A 22,708-nucleotide genomic window follows, 5' to 3' on the forward strand; every position below is an offset into this window, starting at 1 on the left:
ACCACTTAAGGATCTGTATGACCAATTCGCAACAAGTGGTCAAATTCACGGCACGCCTGCAGAGGCAATTATTGTGGTGCTCCCTAAAGAAGGGAAGGATCCCACGTATCCAAAAAACTATAGACCGATAAGCTTGATCAATCTTGACTGCAAGATATATGCCATGATTTTAGCAAAAAGAATACAAAAAGTGCTACCCCAATTGATACACCCTTCACAAGTAGGGTTCCTTAAGAATAGATTATCGAGTGATAACACAAGGACTCTTCCACAGTAGCAGTAACTTTAGATGCTGAAAAAGCCTTTGATAAGGTTGACTGGGATTATCGGGAAGCGACTCTGAACAAATTCGAACTGGGATCGGATTTCATACGTATGGTGATGGCACTGTACGCTAACCCCTCAGCTAGGGTGAGGGCGGGTGGTTGCTTATCAATCTCATTTGAACTCCAACAAGGCACAAGGCAAGGATGTCCACTCTCTCCCTCGTTGTTTCTCCTGGCAATTGAGCCTTTCTTATACTCCTTGAGACACAATAAACTCATCTGCGGGATAGGGTTTGGCGACATCACAGTTAAAATCTCGGCCTACGCAGATGACATGCTAGTAGTATCTGAGAATGTGGACGCAGCAATTCCGGCACTAATGTCTTCAATTTCGGAATTTGCTGAAGTATCCGGATATAAACTAAATAGAGACAAAACAGAGGTTAAGCTACTCAATAACATAGGTGACATGGGTATCCTGGGAGACTCTGGACTATGCTGGCAACCAAAAAGCTTTAAATACCTTGGCATAGAATTCGAGAAAGATTTAATTAGCACTCCTAAAATTAATGAACTTGCCCTATATAAAAAGATCTCATCCCTACTTGAAGGCTGGTCCCCAAAATTCTTGTCCTGGTGGGGCAGAGTGGAAACTCTGAAGATGATGATCACGCAACTTGTCAATTATTTAATAAGCATGCTACCTATGTTATTATCTGATGACTTTCTCACCAAACTACAAAAAATCTTTAATGCCTTTCTGTGGCAAAACAAGAAACCGAGAATTTCACTACGGAAACTGCAAGTACCAAAAGATAAAGGTGGGGTAGGTCTACCAAACTTTAGATGTTATCAGACGGCATATCTATGCAAACAAGGAGCTAACTGGTTCCACAAATACCAAGACTACACCCCTGTATGGACCCAAGTAGAAAAATCTATCATAAACAACCTTCCACTCCCGGCCATAATGACTCTGGACGCTTCCGCCTTCCCACATTCTAAATATATATTCCTCAACACTAAGTGCCAGATGTAGGTAAAAAACATTTACCTTTTTTAAAATACCGAATTGTACCGATTCGGTATTTCAAAATCGGTAAATGGTATGTAGGTCCCAACATCTGGATTCGTTACTGAATCCTTAACAATTCTTTAATTACCGATTCGGTAAATACCGAATCGGTAATGCCCATTTATTCCTATGGGCTTTGAAGCCCATAGGAATGATTAGGCATTACCGATTCGGTATTTACCGAATCGGTAATTAAAGAATTCACAAGGGTGCAGGGGGTGTCACTTTGACACCCTCTGGCACCCCCAAAACAGGCACAGGTGCCATGTGGCAGGCATACCTGCCCTAAGGGCAGGTCTGCCTGTCACATGACATAGGTGTGCATGCACACATGTGCATGCACACCGGAATCGGTATTTTACCAGCAAATTGTTTTTGATGGTAAAATACCGATTCGTTAAGGCTCCTGGGACTCTGAAGAGTCCCACCTACATATGGGTGGCTTCAAATCGGTAAATTTACCGATGTTTTATTTTACCGAATCGGTAAAATTACCGATTCGGTAAAATATTGCCCCCTACATGCCAAATTGTATAAACCGGTCGGTAACGGCCGAAAATACCGATTTTCGGCTGTTACCGACCGACCTACATCTGGCCCTAAAAGAGCTCTCCTAAACTTAGAAAGGCATTGTAAAGCGAAAGTAAAGTTCTCTAAATCTAACTTAACTTCGTTATGGCTTAATCCGTCTTTAAAAGACGATGGTCATCTCATTTTCTGGGAAGAATGGTCCAAGAGAGGATTAAACCTATTGCAGGATATGTACGTGGGTTCCGCACCTTTGCCCTATGCCACCCTACAATCACGTTTTGTTCTCCAACGCCTTGACTTCTACAGATTCCTACGCCTTAAAGCACTAATAATGGCTAAAGACATCACGCCACAGAATCCTACTTTGTGCATTAAATTAATCAAGCTCACATCTCTGGGCCATGTAGTCTCACGGGTATACAAGCTCTTAGCCCCTGCGCCTCAGAAAGCGCACAAGAAATGGGAACGGGATTGGGAATGAGATCGTAACACCTCCAATATGACTTTGGACTGGGACAGAATCCATCTAACCCCATTCCACTCTAAAATTTCACCGATACTGTCACAGACTAAATTCATGCTGATAAACAGGACTTATTGGACGCCAGAGAAACTCTTCAAATTAAAACTTACGGATAACCCCCTCTGCTGGAATTGCAAATCAGACGTGGGTAAACTAGCACACATGCTTTTCAACTGTCCACTTTTGCAACAATACTGGGACGAGATATATAATTATATTCAACGCATTTTTCACTACAGACCCCCTAAGGAGTTTAGTTATGTTCTCCTGGGAGCAATTGATTCGAATATACCTAAAGAACAAGACAGGCACCTCTTAGACCTTATGATCACTCTTGCGTGCAAAGTAGTACTCAGCAAATGGAAGAATGCTTCCGACGTATCTTTCAAAATCTGGCAGGAGTGTCTGGCATCACTGAGGGGTGCTGACAATGACGTCCTTTACTCATCTCCATGGCAAAACCCCCACACTAAACTATGGAGTCTGCTTGATTCCCTGGAACTTTGCTATGATCCACCTTGAATCTGATAACTCGTAGAATGTATTTATTTCAAGTGAGATATGTATTCCCCCTACGCCATGACTATACTGCTCTACCTTATGCAAAACGTTTTCTGTCAAACAGTTGTTGCCCCTTATTCTTTATTCTGCATTCTTTATTCTTTCTTTTTATCACTATTAAAATCATCAGTCACAACCCATTATGTTTGGAAGACAGGAAGCGTGAGGAGCACCATCTGTGACTCAAGGTACCATGTCATGAATATTCATTGGCATATTAATGATTCAATTTTAGCAATGTAGGTAATTGCTCATATTATACTCATTATTTCTCATTCCTCCTTTGCCGATGTAATGCCCCCATCCCATATATTCATTTTGTATCTTATTGTGACAGACACAGCTGGATGATTTTCTTGTATGTAAGATTTGAAATAAAAAAAGCAATGTTGTGCAAAACACAACAGGCTAATATGATCTTGCACACGACTTCAAGGAAGTACAGCAGCACACCCCCTGTACGGTCGAGACATCTGAATCGCGACTTCAACATACCAAAAGTGCGCTCTATGATGGCTCTAGTCCGTATGTGTGCCCTATTGTACCTAGGCTGAGGTACAGTATTTGCACGCCTGTAAGGGGTGAGGAGATGTGGGGAGAGTGCATATCAAGCGTCGCCTGAGGAGGGAAGAAAGGGCAGTTGGTTACATTTCCCTCATTGATTTGCACAGGACAGGATCTTTACTTTAGTACATTCAGTGTCTGTTGGGCTATGTATGTAGCTTCATGATTTCTTATTGTACAATGGTTAATGTTGTGTGGTATTCAGACATTTCAATAACACATATCCATAATTTGTAGTGCTTGGTACTTACCCAGCAGCCACATGTTGCCAAATTCTCTCACAACCATCCGCCGGGCAAGAGGTGACATGTGGAATACGAAGCGGTCATGGGTACTGCCTGGGAACACTGCATGCACATTAATGAACCTCGCACTGGCATCACAGACAGCTTGCACATTGATGGAATACCATTGGTGTCTGTTGCAGAAGATGTGTGCAATGCGGCAGGGTGGCTGAAGGTCCACATGTGTACAATCAATTGCACCCAGCACACATGGGAAGTTTGCAATGAGATAGAAATCTTGTGCTGCCCTTTGTCTCCTGCCCAGTGTATGGGGTATTTGTATGTGGTTGTGGGCTCTAGCAGTGATGCATCTCAGTACCTGATGCAGGCACAGCAACTGGCTTGCCTGGGAAATGCCCACATGGTCACTGGAGACCCTTTGGAAAGACCCAGTGGCAAAGAAATGGAGAGCAGAAAGGATCTTGAGATAGGCTGGTATTGCATGGGAGCAGCAGGTCACAGAGTCAAGTTCCTGCTCCCACTCACATACCATATCCAAGTTGACTTCTGGTGGGAAACGGTACCTGGCCCTTACATCTTGACTGGACATTCCAAATAGGTTAATCTTCTGTCTGAAGATCCTCTCTGCTCTCCTCCTCCTCCTCCTCCTCGAGTAGTGTTGCCGCATGGCAAGGGGCAGAGCAACAAACACATTCAGCGACATGTTGAAAGGATTTGTATGTGTCTGCTCTGCATTTATACATCCTGCTGGGCTGGGATTCGCCACAGTGTGTCAGCTGATGCATGGCGGGGGATGGTAGGTACTTGGACAGGTGTTTACCCTTGAGGAAAATGATCAACGACCACAGGCACAGGTATAACGGCCCGAAATTGGAGCTTCCGGCCCAAAATAGGAGATTCCGGCCATTAAGTGGAGATTCTGGTCCGTAAGCGGAAAATCCGCTTCGGGGGCGGATTTTCCGGCCCAAGTGCGGATGTAAAATTAGTAGTCATAAATCCATTCTGTGAATACCAAAAGTAGGAAGTTTATTCTGTGAATACGAAAAGTAGTACGTTTATTCTGTGAATACCAAAAGTTGTAAGTGCATTCTGTGAATGCCAACAGTAGTAAGTTTAAGATTTTGTCTTAAGTTAGTTCTGTGAATCGGGCCCGTAGTTAATACCTATTTAATACATAATCACTACGTATGCTCCTGCGGTCCTCTTCTGTTTTTACTGCTGGCCTTACTAGAAACGTAGACACAGCAAGGCAAGGTCCGCGCACCGCCATTGAAGGCCTGCTGGGCCGCTGGCTGCCTGTGGGCCGTACTATGAGTACCACGGTGTTAAGGCAAAGGTCCTGCGTTCCATGTCTAGTATACACCATTGTCTGTGGAGCCACTAAGTATGGGTTAGGGATTTCTCCGAGCCCCATGGTGCAAGGTTGGCCTGCAACCCTGCTCTCAGTGCTTAACCAATGTTTCAACCCCTTTTACATTTTAGAGGAAAAGCCAAGGGGTTGGGGAGATCCAGGATAATGAAGGAAAGAGGGGCAGCTCAGTGTTGAAATGTTTATCTCTGTCTGTCAAAACCATTTTCCAGTATTGTGTACGTTTCGGAAAAGCCCAACGGAAGTGGAGTAGGGTCCCTGGAGGCCTGCAGCCCCTCCAACAGTCTGCACTAGGAGTGGGATTCCCCCTATGCAATCTAGCTGCCGTTAAATACAAGCATGTTGCAATCTTAGTGGCAGATTCAATGCATGCAGTGTTGTGTGCTGTTTCTCATGCCCTGTAGTATAAAGCCCCTTGCTACCTGTGTGTCACAGTCCACTCCAGTTCGAGCTCCCATCGTTTCTGACTTGCTGTTTCCTCCTCTGAGTGGGGTGGCATCAAAAGGGCATATAACTTGGTGATAAAGCGATGCTCACCTTCCTTGGTCAAAAAACATTTTCCAAAGGGTGTACGGTCACATTGCGTGCCCCCTCAGATGTCCGGACTTACAGGTAGCACATGCGGTCTGTTGCCGCCAGGCCATAGTTAGCCTTAAGTTGTCCGAAGGAAATGAGCACCTCTGGGTCAAGTAAGTCACCAATCAATCTACAGCCAGCTGGCTGCCAAGCCACAAAAGCAGGGGTCTGGAGGCCGAGTTTTCCATGAATGGTGTCAATAGTGAGGAGAACAATGTCAAAGCCCTCCCAGGAGCATCCCGGTCCCACACCTTAAGAGTAGCACTCATGACAGGGGATGAATAAAGCTCTAATGGCCTTTGGCCCCTGCATAGTCAAGGGATTTTCCAGAGATGGTCTCCCGCTACCGCCCTATCCATAAAACACTAATGCTTTTGAATCTCTATGACTCCCTTTCAGGAGCAACCAAAGTTATACAGCTTGGTAGTAATGCAAAAGGCTAGGTACCCCCAAACCACCCTCATGGACTGTACAATGAAATCTATTGCGGTTCATACAGGTCTCCGTCCCTCCCAGATCAAACAATGGATTTACGCCTGGAGTGATGGGTGCATGCCCGCCGGGGGCGTTACTGGGAGGGCCTGGAACAGTAATAAAAATCTCAGCAGGAGAGTCATTTCAGAGTCGCCGCCCTCCCAAGCCATGAAAGGTAGTAGTGTTTCCATTGTCCGAGGTACATACGGACCAGTCCGAGTAAGGCTTGGTAGTCGGAAGCCATTCAGTTTTGGTAGGGGCTATCTATATTCTGAGAAACATCACAGAGAAGTATGCCCATGCACATGGATCTGTGCAAGTAGCTGATGCAGTACAGCATGCATGACCAAAAGTTTAAGCGCCTGGAGTGTTGTAGGTTGATTGGAAGGCTCGAGATCTCCCTGAACTCCTCCAGTTGAGCCAAAAAGGCCAGCAGGCCAGGGCCTGCAATGGGTCCTCCAGTCCCACAATAACATTGTCCATATAAAAGCTAATAGTGTGCTCATCACCTCCAAACCTTACCTCGGTAATGTGCAGTTCGCCGCTAACCCTCTGTGCCATGGGCTCCATGTACAGAGCAAACAGCAGGGGCGAAAGCAGGCAGCCCTGCCTAATAGCGCTGTCAATAGGGAAGGGGGCCGATTGGACCCTGTTCACCCGATCCAGGCACAAAATATGTCCCCAACACCAAAATGGGTCAGTACCACATCTAGGTACGGCAAATGCAATGGGTGGAATGCTTTTTCAACCTCGATAGCTAAAAGCCTTATTTCCCATTGAGAGCACTTGACTTTGTCAACTAGGTGGAGGAATCGCTTGGTGTTATCACCGCATTGCCGGTGAGGTATAAACCCTGAATGGTCAGAATCTATCTGGCCTCGCAAAAGGGCTCCCATCAGTGTCACTAAAAGACTGGTAAAAACCTTGACATCAACGTTCATAAGAGAAATAGGCTGATCCACAATGGCATTTGTCCTTCCCTGGTATGGGTATGACCGTGATGGATGCCTCCTGCTTGGAGCGTGGAAGAGTGTCCATATCTGCAAGCGAGTTACAGAGTAGAGTAAGAATAGGGGCGAGTATCTGGGAGAACGTTTTATAGAAAAGGGCTGGAAAGCCATCCAGGCCTGGGGATTTAAGAAGCTTCTGACATTCAATGGCAGAATTGACTTCCTCTATAATAATGGGCTGATCAAGGGATGGGGCTTGTCGGCGAGCGTGTGTGTGCGCATCCTGCAAATAGGCCCATGAATCTGTAGACTGTAGGTCTTGTGCTGCGTAAAAGGACCTATAAAACTCCCTGAAGGCGGCTGCTATGTCCGAATCCTCGGTCACTTTGCTGCCATCCTGCTAAAGAATGGCTTCAACCCGGTCATCATGTTGCTTCACTTGCAACATGTTGATGAGGAGCTTTCGCATTAGCCCTTCCCCACATAGAAGGAGTGCTGCAGACACCGTAGCACATACTCTGCCCTATGCTGATCCGGACTACTGAGCTGTGCCCTTGCATTCTCCAGTTGGCGCAATACCATTGGGGCCCCAATTTTTTTATGAATGGCCTTCAATGCTCTCACCGCCAGTTCCCCTGTTTTCCTTACGCAGCTTATTGTCAGCAGCGGAGACAACAATAAGCTCTCCCTGAACAACCACCTTCAGTGTCTCCCATAGGTCAGCCACGGAGATGTCTCCAGTATTGTTATCTCCAGTATTGTTAATGGCTACGAAGTCTGTAATCATCTGTGTGATGTGGCATAATGCATCATGTCTCTGTAGCAAGGTTTCCCATAGCTGCTAGGAGTGATGGGGGCACTGCAGGGGGGCCATCTGAAGCTTAAGTATCAGTGGGGCATGATCAGACAGTGAACTGGTTTCAATCTCCACCCCCCTGATCAATGTTTTCACACCGAGGGGCCTAGAAAATAATCAAGGTGAGCTTATGTCTTATGAGAATGTGAGTAGAAAGTGTCATCCCTAGTGCGTGGATGGGCCAGTTGACACAGATCGCATAAGCTGACCTCCCGTACCCAGTCCCCTCCCTTCCATGAGAGAGCTTTGGATTGGTCATAGCATTGTCCCTATCTAGGCCATTGTCCATCACAAGGTTGTAGTGCCTTCCTACCAGAACTGCCCGATCTGGGGATGCCATAACATCTGTATTGACCTGTGTGATAAATTGTTCCTGATCCTCATTAGGAGCATAAATGGGAGCACAGGTGAAGGACAAGCACCCAACTTGTACTTGGTATGCAAGCGGTCGCCCTTTCAATTCAGCATCCTTGCCCGCACTGCCCCCTTGAAGGAGTGGGAGAAAAGTATGGCAATCTACCCCTTCTTCGTAGGGTCGGAGGAGAAATATTGATATTGGAAGTGACACAACTTCATTCTGTGGCAGTCGCTGGGAGTTAAGTGCATCTCCTGTAACAGGCAAATATCTCAACCTACATCCTGTAAATAAGACAAAAGCTCCTCCCGCTCAACCAGGTTTTTGAGCCCCTTCACATTCAGTGTAATTACTTTCAGTTCATTAATTGCTGGGGCCATAAAAGATTAATGCTTGAGGCCACACCCATATGTAAGGACAGGAGGGGAAGCCGTAGTGTGGAGAGTGCTGAAGGAGCAGTCAGGTAGCGTGAGGAGGTCCTCTACGCACTTCACAGTCCCCATAAGGAAGTGAGTACATAGTCAACAGAAACCGCTACCATATATCAAAGGTATTAATCATGTTGTGCCTCTCCGGGTCACTGGCAAGGCTGTCAATGACTATTTGCCGTCACAGGGCGATGTTTTCAGGGTCCGAGCAAAGACCCTGAGGTGATGATGTTGGTTTTCTCTGTCAAATACAGGGTCTCTCCTTGTATCTGCGAAGCCCCCGCGGCAATCCCTCCCCGGCCCCATCGGGATGTTGAGGAGTTGGCCGGCCACCTCCAAGGATTTCAGTTGATGCAGCGTGTCCTCCCACCAAAAAATCAGGCGGGACAGCTGCCCCCAATTGTAGGAGAGCCACTTGATTCTGAGAAAGGTCAGAAGACTACTTTTCTGAAGGGTTAGCGCAAACAAGTCATGGTACAGCATACATTTATTTCCTCAGAATTGCACAGGCTGGGCATCTCTCACCCGCACAAGATGTACTCCTTCAACTGGAAATTATGTACACAGGCAAGGATATTGGGCTGCCTAACTCCATCCATCCTCAATAGACTGGCTATATGGACCCAGTCCACCTGCACATCCGGCTCCCCCAGGGCACACAGTAGCTGTCAAAAGAGGGACTCAAATAGCCTACAATGTCTGCGCCCTCCCCCCCGTCGGCACTCCGTGGATCTGTATGTTATTCCTACATGAGTGGTTTTCGAGATATTCAGCATGGGCCTGCAATGCCTCCTTCTGCTCACTGAGTTGTAGGACCTCTTGCTGTAAATGCTTGATCTCTTCTTCCCTTCCATGTTCATTGTCCTTCAGGGTGGACACCCTGTTGCCCACGTCCGTCAGATCTCATTTGACCTTCCAAAGATCCTACGCTAGTTCCAATTTCACTGCCTGAATGTCCTCGCAAAGGGAAGCAATGAGTACTTCCATGAATGAGCCTATTAACGGGACCTCCTCCTTGCCCGCCACAACAGCAGGTTCCAGCCACGGAGGCTGATGGCTCTCCTCAGGTGGGGTTCCGGCAGAGTGAGTTAGCATGTCCTTGAAGGGAGCGCTCCTTCTTTCCCCTCTCTGATGCCATGTTGTGGCTCTGGCGAAGGCCACGGCTCTATGCTCCAGACCCCTTCCTCAAGGCCTGTGCTCTCTTTCGGATGTCCGCAACAGTCCGTGGGGTCTCTCCTATCTCTCCATAACCCAGTAGGCATATGAGACACCGCTAATCTCTGCCAGGCCCAAGTATCTCACTCCCATATCTATGTGAGAAATGCCTGTGCAGTCGGAGGGGGGCAAGGGATTCCATGTCACTAATGTAAGTTCCAGGCCACAGGAGAGACCCACAGCGCCAGCACTCCACAGGATGTTTCACAAATTCATGGTGGGTCTGTGGCAGAGGCATTCAAACTGTGGGGCGCGCCCCCCTGGGGGTCCGTGGCTGCATTACCATGGGGGCGCAAGTGTCTCAGTAAACACCTATAAATAAGGATGGCCTGGAAGTGCGTTTTCGCATTTCCAGGCTGCCTTCGTTTACATGAAGTACTGGCATTGTTTAGCCCATCAATTTCATTCTCATGCAGAGGCACATTAAGGTCCTCATTAACAATTCAGGGATTGTTGCTTTCCAACAATTTTTTTTTTTTTTAATTATTACAAGTGTGATCCTGAAACACATCCTGGACGGGCAAAGATGTGGCTATAACAATGAAAGATTCTGTAAGTATTTAGTTGTTATTGTTCCCCTTCAGGCAACTGCCTATACAATAATGAACACATTTTAAATGAAGAGTAAATGCCAATTAAACTAATTTGTTGGAAGTTCTCTCTTTTAGGTTATGAAACCTCAAATTGTTAGCACAATCACTACCATGTCTTTTGTCTGTTTGTGCGACCAGAGAGCTACAGATTCGAATCCTGGTTGGCGCAGTGCAGAATAGTGACTTCTGAATTTATAGTGCCATGATGTCCCAGCCTATAACAAAAAGAATCCTGGGTAGGTTTGTCTTAATTTTAAAATTGTGTTACGCACAGTACAATACACTGGCACAAAATTATTTCATGTTTCATGTAAAACAGGCACTTAAAAAAATACTGTTAGTAATAAGCAGCCAGACGGTACCTGCGCAAGCGTTTCAATAAGTCCATATAAAAGACTTTACAAAACCTGGCACCTTTATATGATCTCTCAAAAATAATAAAACTGTCACCATGAATCTTCAAGTTACTGCAAAAATGTAATCCTATATTTGCTCCCAGCCAGCCTTTACATTTGGTGGGTAAGCAACTGCACACATTCACATTCATTGTAGGTGATGACTCAATGAATGGGGTGCTGTGGGGACTCATTTTTTTTCCATTTACAAATGAACAGAGATTGCTTCCTTAGATAGATGTCCTGAGGAAGATGGCAAGATATTCAGGCTTATTTTTTTTAATTAACCAGCACTACCATTAGTGCAGCAGTTTCAGTGGTGCTGGTATAGTGGTGTGAAGGTGTATTACACCCCAAATTATGGGGCCGATTATGATTACGGTGATTCCGCATCCTCCGGGCCGGCGGAAGCCACCGCTGGCCCGGAGGATGCGGAATCACCGCATCAGTGCCTCCAAAGACCCCCCACCAGATTAGGATGGCTGGGGGGTCATCGGCGGACGGGAAAACCGTCCGCCGCTTTTCCGCCACGGTCGCCTTCCGACTGTGGCAGAAAAGCTCTAATGTGGTGGAGGTGCCTATCAGACACCGCCAGCCATATTAGGATGGGGCAGGAAACATGCTTTTCCACGGCAGCTTTTCTGCAGTGGAAAAGAATGTGGTCTTTTCAGTTTGGGGGCCCGTTGCGGGCCCCCAGGGGGAGGGAGGTGCACATGGGGGGGACCTATGGTACCCCCCTGCATTTACATGAACAAAGCGGCAGGCACTGCGCGGTGCCTGCCGCTTTGTGCATGTAAATGCAATACATGCATTTTTAACCTTGCGGCGGGTGCTGCTTCAAACAGCACCTGCCGCAAGGTTAAAGATACGGGATGTGACCGCCAGGGTGGCGGTCACATCCTAATTTGCATGGAAGGACTGCCGCTGCCCATGCTGACGGTCCCTCTACCTCGGGGGTGGCAGACGGACGCAGGTCCGTCCGCCATCCTAATGACCCCCATGGTTCGGATACTAGCAAAAAGGAGGTTGGGGAGCCATATTCCTTGTTGGAATTGGGGGGCAGGTCACGCTAGCTGTGCTGGTAACAGTCCCCGAGCTATAGGGGGGCAAAATGTGGGTCTTTCTCCTGTTTTCTAACACAAAGGGCAGACCGCCTTTGACGGGACTCAGGCCTAAGAGTGCTGGCCTAGTAGAGTGGGCAGTGAAATACATACCAATGGTACTGAACATGCAGTGAAACTGGAGCCCAAGGGGGTCAGGTCACAACTAAACCCCAATTATGATTGTTTTACTATCCTTTCTTGCTTTCACTAGGGACCAGTCCACCCAACCTGTGCCAGTATTGCTATGGGTCTCGGAACAACGGCCAACGAGCGGGCATAACTGAAGCAGAGGAAACACCTTAAATTAGGCCTCACAGAAATAACACAATGGGAATGGGGCAAATGGAGGCCCTTTTCCTAACAAGCGGCAGAGGAGACTGCCCTCTCACAGGACGGTAGCTCCCATTTATGAATCAGGTGCAGTGGCACTGAGGTCCAGGAGTCAGAGGGGTCCACTGCATCACAGTTCTGACGGTCATACTTTACAAAAGAGGCATGGAGGCTCATTATCCTTGCAAGCATTAGGGCTGAGGACACTCTTGCTGTAAAGAGGCGGACAACATGTGGGAGCTCCTTTCAATTATGTTTCGAGATTTTATTGATGGCCAGGCAGGAGTGGTAGATTGCTACTCAGTGACACAGCTGTCATTACTGCAGCAGTTGAAGTTGCACTGGGGAAGAGGCGTGCGAGGGGCTCAAATCACCCAAATTTGGGGAGTAGTATTTTTTGTCAATTTCAACTTTAATGTATTGGCTCTTTTCCATTTATTGTTGATTATTAGCGGCAAAAAAACACTCCTGAAAATGATCTCATAAACACCCCTCTCCCCTCCCGCCCCTCAAGTCATGCCATGAAGTTTTAGTGGGGGGCCTGAGTTCAAAACATTTTGCTTAAGGGGGGCTCAGAGCAGAAAGGTTTGAAGACCACTGGTCTATGGGGTCATCAGTGCAAGTGCACCAGCAGCAAAAATCATTGGGAGCACTGGCTGCAGGTAACAGGGGCGCTAACCTCTTCTCAGAGAAAGCACTGAGCTGGTCATTCTCTCCTCTGCAATAGCCACTGGTCTTGTGTCAGGGGCAAGAGTCTCTCACTTCATGACCACCCCTCTGCACCACAGGCTCCCCAGGGCCTCCAAATGCAGTGCTAGGTCATCATGACCTCGCCCGCTGGTGATATCGCTGCTGTTGCTGTTAGGGTCCCGGGTCATTCCGTCAAGGTCGAAGCAGTGCTGTTTCCTGGGTGACCGTTTGGATGCATTATACGGCTGCCGCTATCTTGTCTCAGAAGTTCCGAGTTGAGCCATGAAAGGCTGAGACGTACGCTTTGCTGGTGGCCACTTGTCTCAGGCTGCCCACAGCCTCTCAGAGGAAACCTGGTCGCTGCCCCATCTTGCTGGGTCCCGAACACAATTCTAAAGGCTTCCCGTGGTGGTGGTGCAATGAAGAAGTGGAAAAATGCTTCCTACGCATCTGCCATCTTGACCACCCCAATGAAATAAATGTAAAATATTTATATAATTTAAAATTCATTTTCAGTAAAATTATAAATGTTATAGTTTAATATAAAAATAATTCCTCATTGGGGAGGAGCCAAGATGGCGACTGGGACGGACGCGTAGGCTCCCGGCTCCGCGAACCTCCGAGCCCCGCACGACTATCCTGCTCACCATCCTGCAATTGCGCCTCAATTTGGTATTTGGGAATGAGCGCTGAAACTGATAGCGCAATCCCGGGATCCCTGCCGGCCCCGCAGTCGGAGAAATTGCAACGACAGTCAGCGGCCCTAAAGACTCTGCAACCGGGACGTCTGCTGCATAAAATGGCCGGACGCTAAGACAACAACAGCGGCCATCTCTACTGGCGCGGCGTCGGTCTGCTGGAGCCCAGTGCCCATCTGTCTGATTTTCACCACAGATGTCCTAATTGCCAAGCAACGCGGCTGTAGAGCATCCCCGAGGCGGTGACCTGGTGGTACCTTTGTATATATGTGGAACGCAGATAGTGGGTGCCCCGACGCGGTTTAGGATTCGGCCCGGTTTTCGCGGACCGCTCCCGAATTTTCGTCTGGCGCTGATTCGGAGCGACCATGAACGCCGCGGGAGACCGCTCCCTTGGTGATCTGCCTTCACTGTCCCCACGACTCGGATAATGGTCGCACCGAGCTGGACTCGCCTATGACCGATCTCCGGTCCCCATTTGTGATGGAAACTCCAGGGTGCCATCGGGAAGTGATGGAGGCTGCCTTCCTGACTATCGAGGTACAGCACGAGGGGGAACGTGTACAGTCAAATGGCGCTGCGGTATGGGAGAAAGGGCCTGCGTTGTCTTGCGGCGACATCCTTGCTGCTATTGGTGACTTTCGATCTGCCTGGGAACACGGCGCCCGTGAGCTGGGGAGGAAGCTGGATGGTGTCACGTTCATGCTGGGGCACGTACGGTTGGACGACCCCCTGATGCACGAGGATCCACCCCAGCCTGTCTCCGATGGGGGTGCTGTGGCCACCCTTGTGTGTGGGGGGGCAGGGATGACATTAGACTATGCTGTGAATTGTCGACGACTGTCCGGGGGTTTTGACTATTCTGATGGTTCCCCTTCACAGCAGATGATGGCGGCTTCGTACTCTGTACCGCTACCGATGTCCTCTGCTTTTCCACGGCAACGGCTGGATCCTGTACCTGTTTCTTCCACCCTTGTCTTTACACCCCTGATGTGGAGTACGTGTTCTGGGACTGCATTGGGGAAGATGGCCGTATGTGCTGATGACTCTGTTGGTGGCCAGCGGTGTCCATCTTGTATGCTCGGGTTGCTCTCCGGCCCTGCTTGGACACTTTGCTTCCTTATATCGGTGGATGAGAGAATTACTCGGCAGATTTGCCTCCGGGGACTTGCAAAGACTGGCCAAGGATAAGCTGTATTCTTAAATGTTGACATTTAGGTGGCTGGCGGGGGTGGGGGGCGCGCGCTCTTCTGATACGCTTATTTGTGCAGTATGTTGCTAATTCTCCCCATTACTGATTGATTTGCTTGCTTAATGTGGTGCACTATGTATCTTGGGGAGGAGTGTATGTTGCGGGACGGGGTGACCGGAAGCCCGTACGGATGGCCCTCCTCCAGTTTTATATATAATAAACTTTCTCTTTCTCTTTTCTGAGACTAAATTTTGGGTACTTTCATGGGCGACAGGCACGCTGCTTGGGGGGGGGGTAGGCTGTGGCCTCTGCAGGGGTGCAGGGTGGGGGAGGGTTTTTTTCTTGTTACGTCCTTTTTTCAGTTTCCATGGGCCTCTATTTGTTTCTTCTCTTCTCCTTTTCTTTGTCTTTTTTCTCTTTTCTTCCTTTTTTGGGTCAGCATGACGGCTAGACATTGTGCCTTTTGCGCTTTTGATTTCTGGTTTTTCCTTTCTTTGTAATTATTACTACGGTAGCCTCACGCTCATGGGGTGGGCGATGACTAGCTTGAAATTGAATATGGGCTCTCTCATCCTGATAAGTATACTTCAGCTCTTCCGATTATGATCACCCGTTCTGTTGATACATTGTTGCGTGCATTGCCCACCCTATGTCCTCGTTGATTGTACTGCATCTGATCCTTTTTATTTTCATAATATGAAAAATAACCTTATCTAATCCTGTATCTCAGTGGTCACGTCAAACTGAAGTCCTATTTTGGAAAAACTGTCGTATTTCGTACTGGGGGGACGGCTGAGTTGCTTTACTGCTAACGGTTGTGCTATAAATTGCTTTCGAGGCCGGCCAGGTGGTTGTAGGCCCGTATATGTATGCTATTGATGCACAATAAAGGTTTTCAAAAATTAAAATAAAAAAAATAAAAAAAATCCTCATTATTTAACTTTATTAAATAACATTTTTAGAATATTGTATTTTTTTAAAATTATTTTTAATAATGTACATATGTTATATTTTCTTTCTTATTTACCTAATATTAAATTATAATGTGTTAAAATTATTAATATGAGAAAATATGTCAAATATTTATATCATTATTTTACTTTATAAAAGTAATGTTTACATATTTACATTTCTTTATTATTGCAATAGTACTTTTTTATATTTAAATAATGTTTTAAATATAATACCATTAATATGTATTAATTTGCATATCATTTAAATTATTAACATAACATTTACTTCTAAATATACACTTTAAAAAAATGTCCCCTCCCTTACCCCCTAAAATCCCAATATTCTACTACAAAAAAAAGTATAAAACCATTATCTTTGAAAATTAATACAACTAACAATACAAACTTGAACAATTTCATAACTAATAAATTATCTTACTGAAAACATAATTTAAAAAATTATAAACATATACAATCAAACGCACTACAATAAATTACATACTAATTAACACTTACAAATGATATTACATACAATATTTTCTACATCAATAGTTTTTGCAACAATATTAAAAACAACACTAAAAAATATATTTTTTCCTTTGATATTCCCGTCAAATGATATTTCTGACATCCCATTATTCTTGACACAAAATTTTTGTATCACAATATTTGTATCATATGACATACAACAATTTCTGCCTAGCCCATTTCCATAAGTTTATGGGGATCTCTCATCTGTTTTGCCCTCAGAGTAGCAATCATAGCATCCCATAATATATCTCCCATCCTACCCCTCCAATTTTGTTATAAGGTGTCATGGATATCACCCATTTCAACTGTGCATGGCTCCAAGCCTTAGGAGAAAGGGCCAGTGCTGATTTCAAAGGTATGGCGATCTGTTTTTTGGCAATCCACTATGCAAATCCGCAAACCTATTCTGCAGTTTTGCAGGCTAATCCCTTTGGTAGATGCCCAGCATGTTTACATCCAGGGAAAGACGGTAGTTCTTGCCTGATGCTTCCTCCACTACAGGTTGGTCCGCTTCCCAATACAGAGCAATGACCAAATAACTCCAAAAAGTATGGGTAATATTTGCATCAAATTGGTGACATCTGGGACACTCAATGGAAAATATTTAAGTAAATTCTATGTAATTTACTAGGTGTGAGGTACACTCTTTGGAATATCTTAAACTGGATCATGTTAAATCAGGCATGCTGTGAGACTGTTGAGGTATACGCTAATGCAATAAGTTTATGTCTCCCCTGGTGAGTTCCCATTTGATCAATAAGGAGGTGGTGTCTTTCTTGGATACCTGAATAATACAGCAGTATAGAGCTGTAACAGCCTTCCTGGCTTTACCATGCATCAACAAGTGTAGTAGCAAGGCATGTACAGGCGGCTCTGCATTACCATGCCTCCACATAAGTTTAATTTGTCGAATGTTCTAGGAACTGATCCAATGGTATTTGAATTTTCTGTTGTAGCTGTTCAATAAGCAGCACCTTGTAGTTATCGCAGAAGTCCCCCGTCTTAGGTGCCGATTATGATGCTGAACAGACCCGACTCCATCCGTCATCGTTCTGGAACTAGAACCGAACAACCACCAGTCGTCAGTTCCCTTCCAGGAATTAGGATGCGACCGAACCCTGTTTAGTCACAATCCTATACTTTGCTATGGGATTATGCATTCTGAATGGAATACATGCTCTCATGGCAAAATGCTAAGGTTCAGTTCATCCCTGCACCCCAAGGCAGGCACGTCAAGGTGCCTGCCAAGAGGTGCAGAGATCAACAGGCGGCTCCATAGATGCCCCCTAGCCTGCCATTTGGTGTCCTAATGGTGGCCTTGCACCGATGGGGTGCCTGCTCGGGCCCCAAAGCTGTTTCCCACTGCCTTTTTGTGCCAGAAAGGCCGGCACAAACGGCAGTGGGAAACTGCCATTGTAATCCCTCAGCCGGAAAGAGGCCACTTCAGTGTGGATGTGAGCAAGGCATTTCTTCCAACAATATTTAGCAACACTCAACATCGAAACGCTGTTGCAATTTACCTCCAACGTTCAACACAACAGTCAATAGCTTCTCTTAAATTTCAGGCCCTCCCATTTAAGATATGTTTGACAGATGCTCAGTGCCCATCCATTCGACCACACACTGCAGCTGCGCCAAAAAGTAATATTTCTCATAATCATGTGCAGCCAGTCGAGCCTCTTGAGTGGGAAGCTACAATTTACATAACGTCACCTTCTTCCAAGAACCTCACCAAAATAGGCTGAGTAATAAACTGTTGATTTCCCCCAAAAATCTACCAGTCTCCATAAAAGGGTCTTTACCAAAAAAAGTATAATAAACGAGGCAGGCTAACCTGATTCTAGAAGCACACTGAGTACTTGGCCACAGCCATCATCCTCCCTAAATTACCCTAAATGGTGTTCCGATTGCCATGGAACACCTGAATTCCCTGGTATCAAAAGGATGTAGAGCACCATTTCAACAGCAAGCCTAGAAGTTTCACCACTTCAGTGCAAGCCTGATCCTCCAGGGGAAACAATCATGATTTACTTTTATTAAACAGGAGGCCAGATTGAGCTCAGAATGTCTCCAAGTAATCAACGAACATGCAGAGATCTTCAGTGGTGTTGGGAAGATATTGCTGTAGGTCTTCTGCATACAGCAATAGGGCTTCCTTGTGACTCTGGACGTACACCAATCTATAAAATTATTTCTTTTCAAGTGTGGTCACCATGGACTTCTTAATATTAAGGACGATAAGAGGCAGTCCTTAACAGTACCACATTGCATCGTTCAAGATTTACAAATAACCCTCCCAATCATTACACTTGCCTTAGAATTTGTATATAATAGAAGCTCATAAGCTCTATACCCCACTCCTATCCACACATCTTCCATCACCACTTGTAAGTAATCCCATCTGAGGGTGTTAAAAGTCTGCTCCATGTCAATTTCAGCAACCTCTGGCTCCCCCACATCCTAATAACAGGTCGTTCACCAGATGGTATAACCTTCGTATGCTTCGTGCTTTCTTCCTACCTGGGATGGATCTGGATTGTTCTGGGTGGATATGCTTGGGCAGAAAAGGGGACAGTCTATTTGCTAACAGCGTAGCCAGAATCTTATCTAAATTTAACATAGACAATGGGCTGCATCATCTCATGTCCACAGGATGTTTTTCAGGATTCATTAGGACAATAAGCAAGGCCTTAGACATAGTAGGCTCCATGACAGCGGAGTCTAGAGTGGCGCTTGCTCACATCACGACAAGCTCCATTAAGCTTAGGCCAGGTTGATTAAACACATAACTCAATATTGTTTGGCATCATAAGAGCTTAAATGAGATGAAAAGATAATAATAAAAAAAAAATCCAAACATATCTTGTCAGAGTGCCACAATTCCTTAATCTCTTAAAATGTTACTGCTCCCCGCTTTGGAGCATGGTTTGGGAGAGGGGGCATATTTACAAGAAAGTGACGCATCTGTAGAGATGCGTCACTTTCCCTTCGCCACCCTGAGAAACACTTGCGCCACCATGGATGTGCCATCCGGCGCACCATGGCACAAGGATTGACAGATGTGTCAGAAATTCTGACTCATATTTTGGGACAAAGGTCATGCATTTCTGGAGTTGTGTCGCAAGCGCAATGCAACTCCAGCAATGCCTTTTGAGGCCTATTCCCACTACACTGCGTCACTCCTTACGCCGTCACTCCTGACACAGGCGTAAGGTTTTGAAGAAGTGCCGTCCTGGAAGTGATGCTGTGAAATCTTGTAGATTTCACTGCATCACTCTTACAAGGCTTTCCTGAGTGGGAACGCCCACCCTGCATACATTATACTTGACGCAGGGCTTTACAATGTGACGCATCTCCCTAGATGTGTCACGTTGTAAATTGGGTGCATTTTTTACACTGACCCTGCCTCACAAAAGTGACGCAACAGCAGTGCTAAAGTGTCGCAAGGGACTTGTAGATCTGCCCTAGGGTATCTATGATCTATGATGTATGAGGATGTGTGGATGAGTCATGCTCTGTGATGAGTTTGCTAGAGGTTCTGAGGTGTGAGATGTCTGACACATGTAGTACTGCCCAGCATGCAGTGAGCATCAGTTGGAGTGTGTCTGATGGGGTATGGTGGATAGCAGGTTTGAATAGGGTTGCATCTGTGAGTTTTGAAAATGCTACCCGAGTGTTTGTTTAGTCTCAGTTTGGCTGTGAGTAATGGAGTGAATACTTAGGAGTGCTGAGCTAAACATATTACAAAAGATTACCTTGTAGGTGCTTTGTGTGGTTGTAAAAGAGCAGGGGTCTGGCTCACGGCCCTTCATGTCCTAATATACCCTCCTGTTTGAGTCATCCTTAGCTGCTGACGGATGGTGGGAGGGAAGTAGGTAAGACGTTTCTGATGGGAAAGCCAGTCATGTCACTTACTGTAGTAATGATACTGGGGCAGGAATAGGGCTATTTGCATAGAAACACCCCTGTATGGGATGAACAGCGAACAATAATGATGGAAAGAAATGTGGCCTAGACTATTTACCAGTGACTGAAATGAATCCAAGCATTCCAACCTTCCATTTTTTTCTTAATGAGACTTCCTAGTGACAAGTTACTTACCTTTCTGGCAGATACCCTACTCAGCTGCAGAGTACTCACCTTTATAATATCCCAAGGCGCCAGACTGAATCCAGAAGATTTTTTAGCAGAGCCCTTGTGCACCAGTAGGCAGCTCTGCGTCGACTCCACCCTGCCCCAGAAGTGAAAGCTGGAGCCCCTTTAGGCACCACCCAAGCACGCTGACGTCAGTTTCTTTCTTGACAACAGCTGCACACTCCGACAAAGAGCTCAAAACCAATTGTTCCTGCTGGTGAACAGACCTCTAATTTTGGGTCTTTGTTACCTGGAAAAGAGTCTGCTTAACAGAATGGAGAGATGGAGGGTGGTGGCAAATTAGTTGTTAATTAGAGAATCCAACAGAAAGAGCTTCACAGAAAGTTAACTTGTTATTCTGATAAATACTTCCAACTGCAGATTCCCACCTTCAGAATAGATTCAAAAGCTGTACCTTCCCTGATGGTGGGTCTGTAGAATGGCTCAGACCAAAAGGTAGTGAAGGATCAAATGGCCAAAATGCCATTCCCTTAGGGCCTGGGTGTCTAGGAGGTAAAGCTTTGTGAATGTGTGCACTGATCCCACATTGTAATCTGGAAAATATCCAGGACAGGCACCCCAAATACAAGGGTAGTAGTAGCAGCCTTTGCTCTGGTGGAGTGGGCCCTCAATCATTCTGGAGGTTGCTTCGTGGCCAACATGAAGCGGATCTTAATGCAGAGGACTATTCACCTGAACATGGTCCTCTTCTGAACTGCCTTGCTTTTCTTTACCCCGTGAGCCCCACAAAAAGCTGATTATCCACCCAATGGTCTTTAGTACGATCGAAGTAAAAGCTGAGTGCTCATTTACGGTCGAAAAGATGGAGTCTCTCCTCCTCCTCTTTGAAGGGGTGAGGTGGGTAAAGAATGTCAGAAGAGTGATGCACTGCTAATATGAAATAGGATCACAACATTTGGTAGAAAAGCAGCTCTAGTCCTCAGCAGCAGTTTGTCTGGAAAGAAGGTTGTGTAGGGCGGCTGATCTGACTAAGCTGAAAGCTCATGCGATGTGCTGAGAAGATCAGGATGAGGGAGTCCGACTTCAGGGCCAGGTAACATAGGGGAGACATGTGCAACAGCTCCAAAGGCGCACATATAAGAAAAGTAAGAACACAAGTATGGTTCCAAGGTGGCATCACAAAGGGTTTAGGAGGAAACATGTGCATCAAACATTTAAGAATTTTTTAAGTAAACAAGGGGGACCCACTTAATGGCTTTGGACCATGGGTAATAGCTATTTATAAGAACAAAGGTCCTAAGCTGAAAACAATTTCTGGAAAAATGAATAACAAATGGACCACAATCGGAAACCATGTATAGTTCTTCTAATACCCAGCCGGGCATAGAATTTATTTTAGGAATGTTTGACACAAAGTCAATTTGAACATTTCAATCACATAGCAAACATAATATTGTTTGAAGTAAGGCACAGGCCTGTACCGAACTCATCAGAATAAAGAAAAAGTTTGTGAAAAAGGGTGCAGAGGAAAGAGTATTTTACATCAGGCAAAGGAAGAGTTGAGCAAAAAAGTGGTACTGCTTTAGAATTAAAATTGGCAGTAGCCATGTATAGTTCTTCTAATACCCAGCCGGGCATAGAATTTATTTTAGGAATGTTTGACACAAAGTCAATTTGAATCTTTCAATCACATAGCAAACATAATATTGTTTGAAGTAAGGCACAGGCCTGTACCGAACTCATCAGAATAAAGAAAAAGTTTGTGAAAAAGGGTGCAGAGGAAAGAGTATTTTACATCAGGCAAAGGAAGAGTTGAGCAAAAAAGTGGTACTGCTTTAGAATTAAAATTGGCAGTATTCCCTACAGTAGAACATACACCAGTAATTCACAATAAATAACAATGTATGTCTACATAACAGTGTCGACGGCGTTTCGATCCTATGCTCTATGATAGAAGGATCATCATCAGGACTTAATATATGCCTGGAATTTAAACAATCAAGCCTGTAAAGGAAAACAGGAGAAAACAGAGAGACAAACATATATTAGAGAACGCTACTCTGTCTTTTTTACAAAGATATGGACAGGAAGTCAACTTCGTCACACCCTACTTAACATGCACTTTCGAAATCGCAGTGTG

Source organism: Lissotriton vulgaris, chromosome 1_1 (genome assembly GCF_964263255.1).
Source record: "Lissotriton vulgaris chromosome 1_1, aLisVul1.2, whole genome shotgun sequence".
NCBI classification, from domain to species: Eukaryota; Metazoa; Chordata; class Amphibia; order Caudata; family Salamandridae; genus Lissotriton; species Lissotriton vulgaris.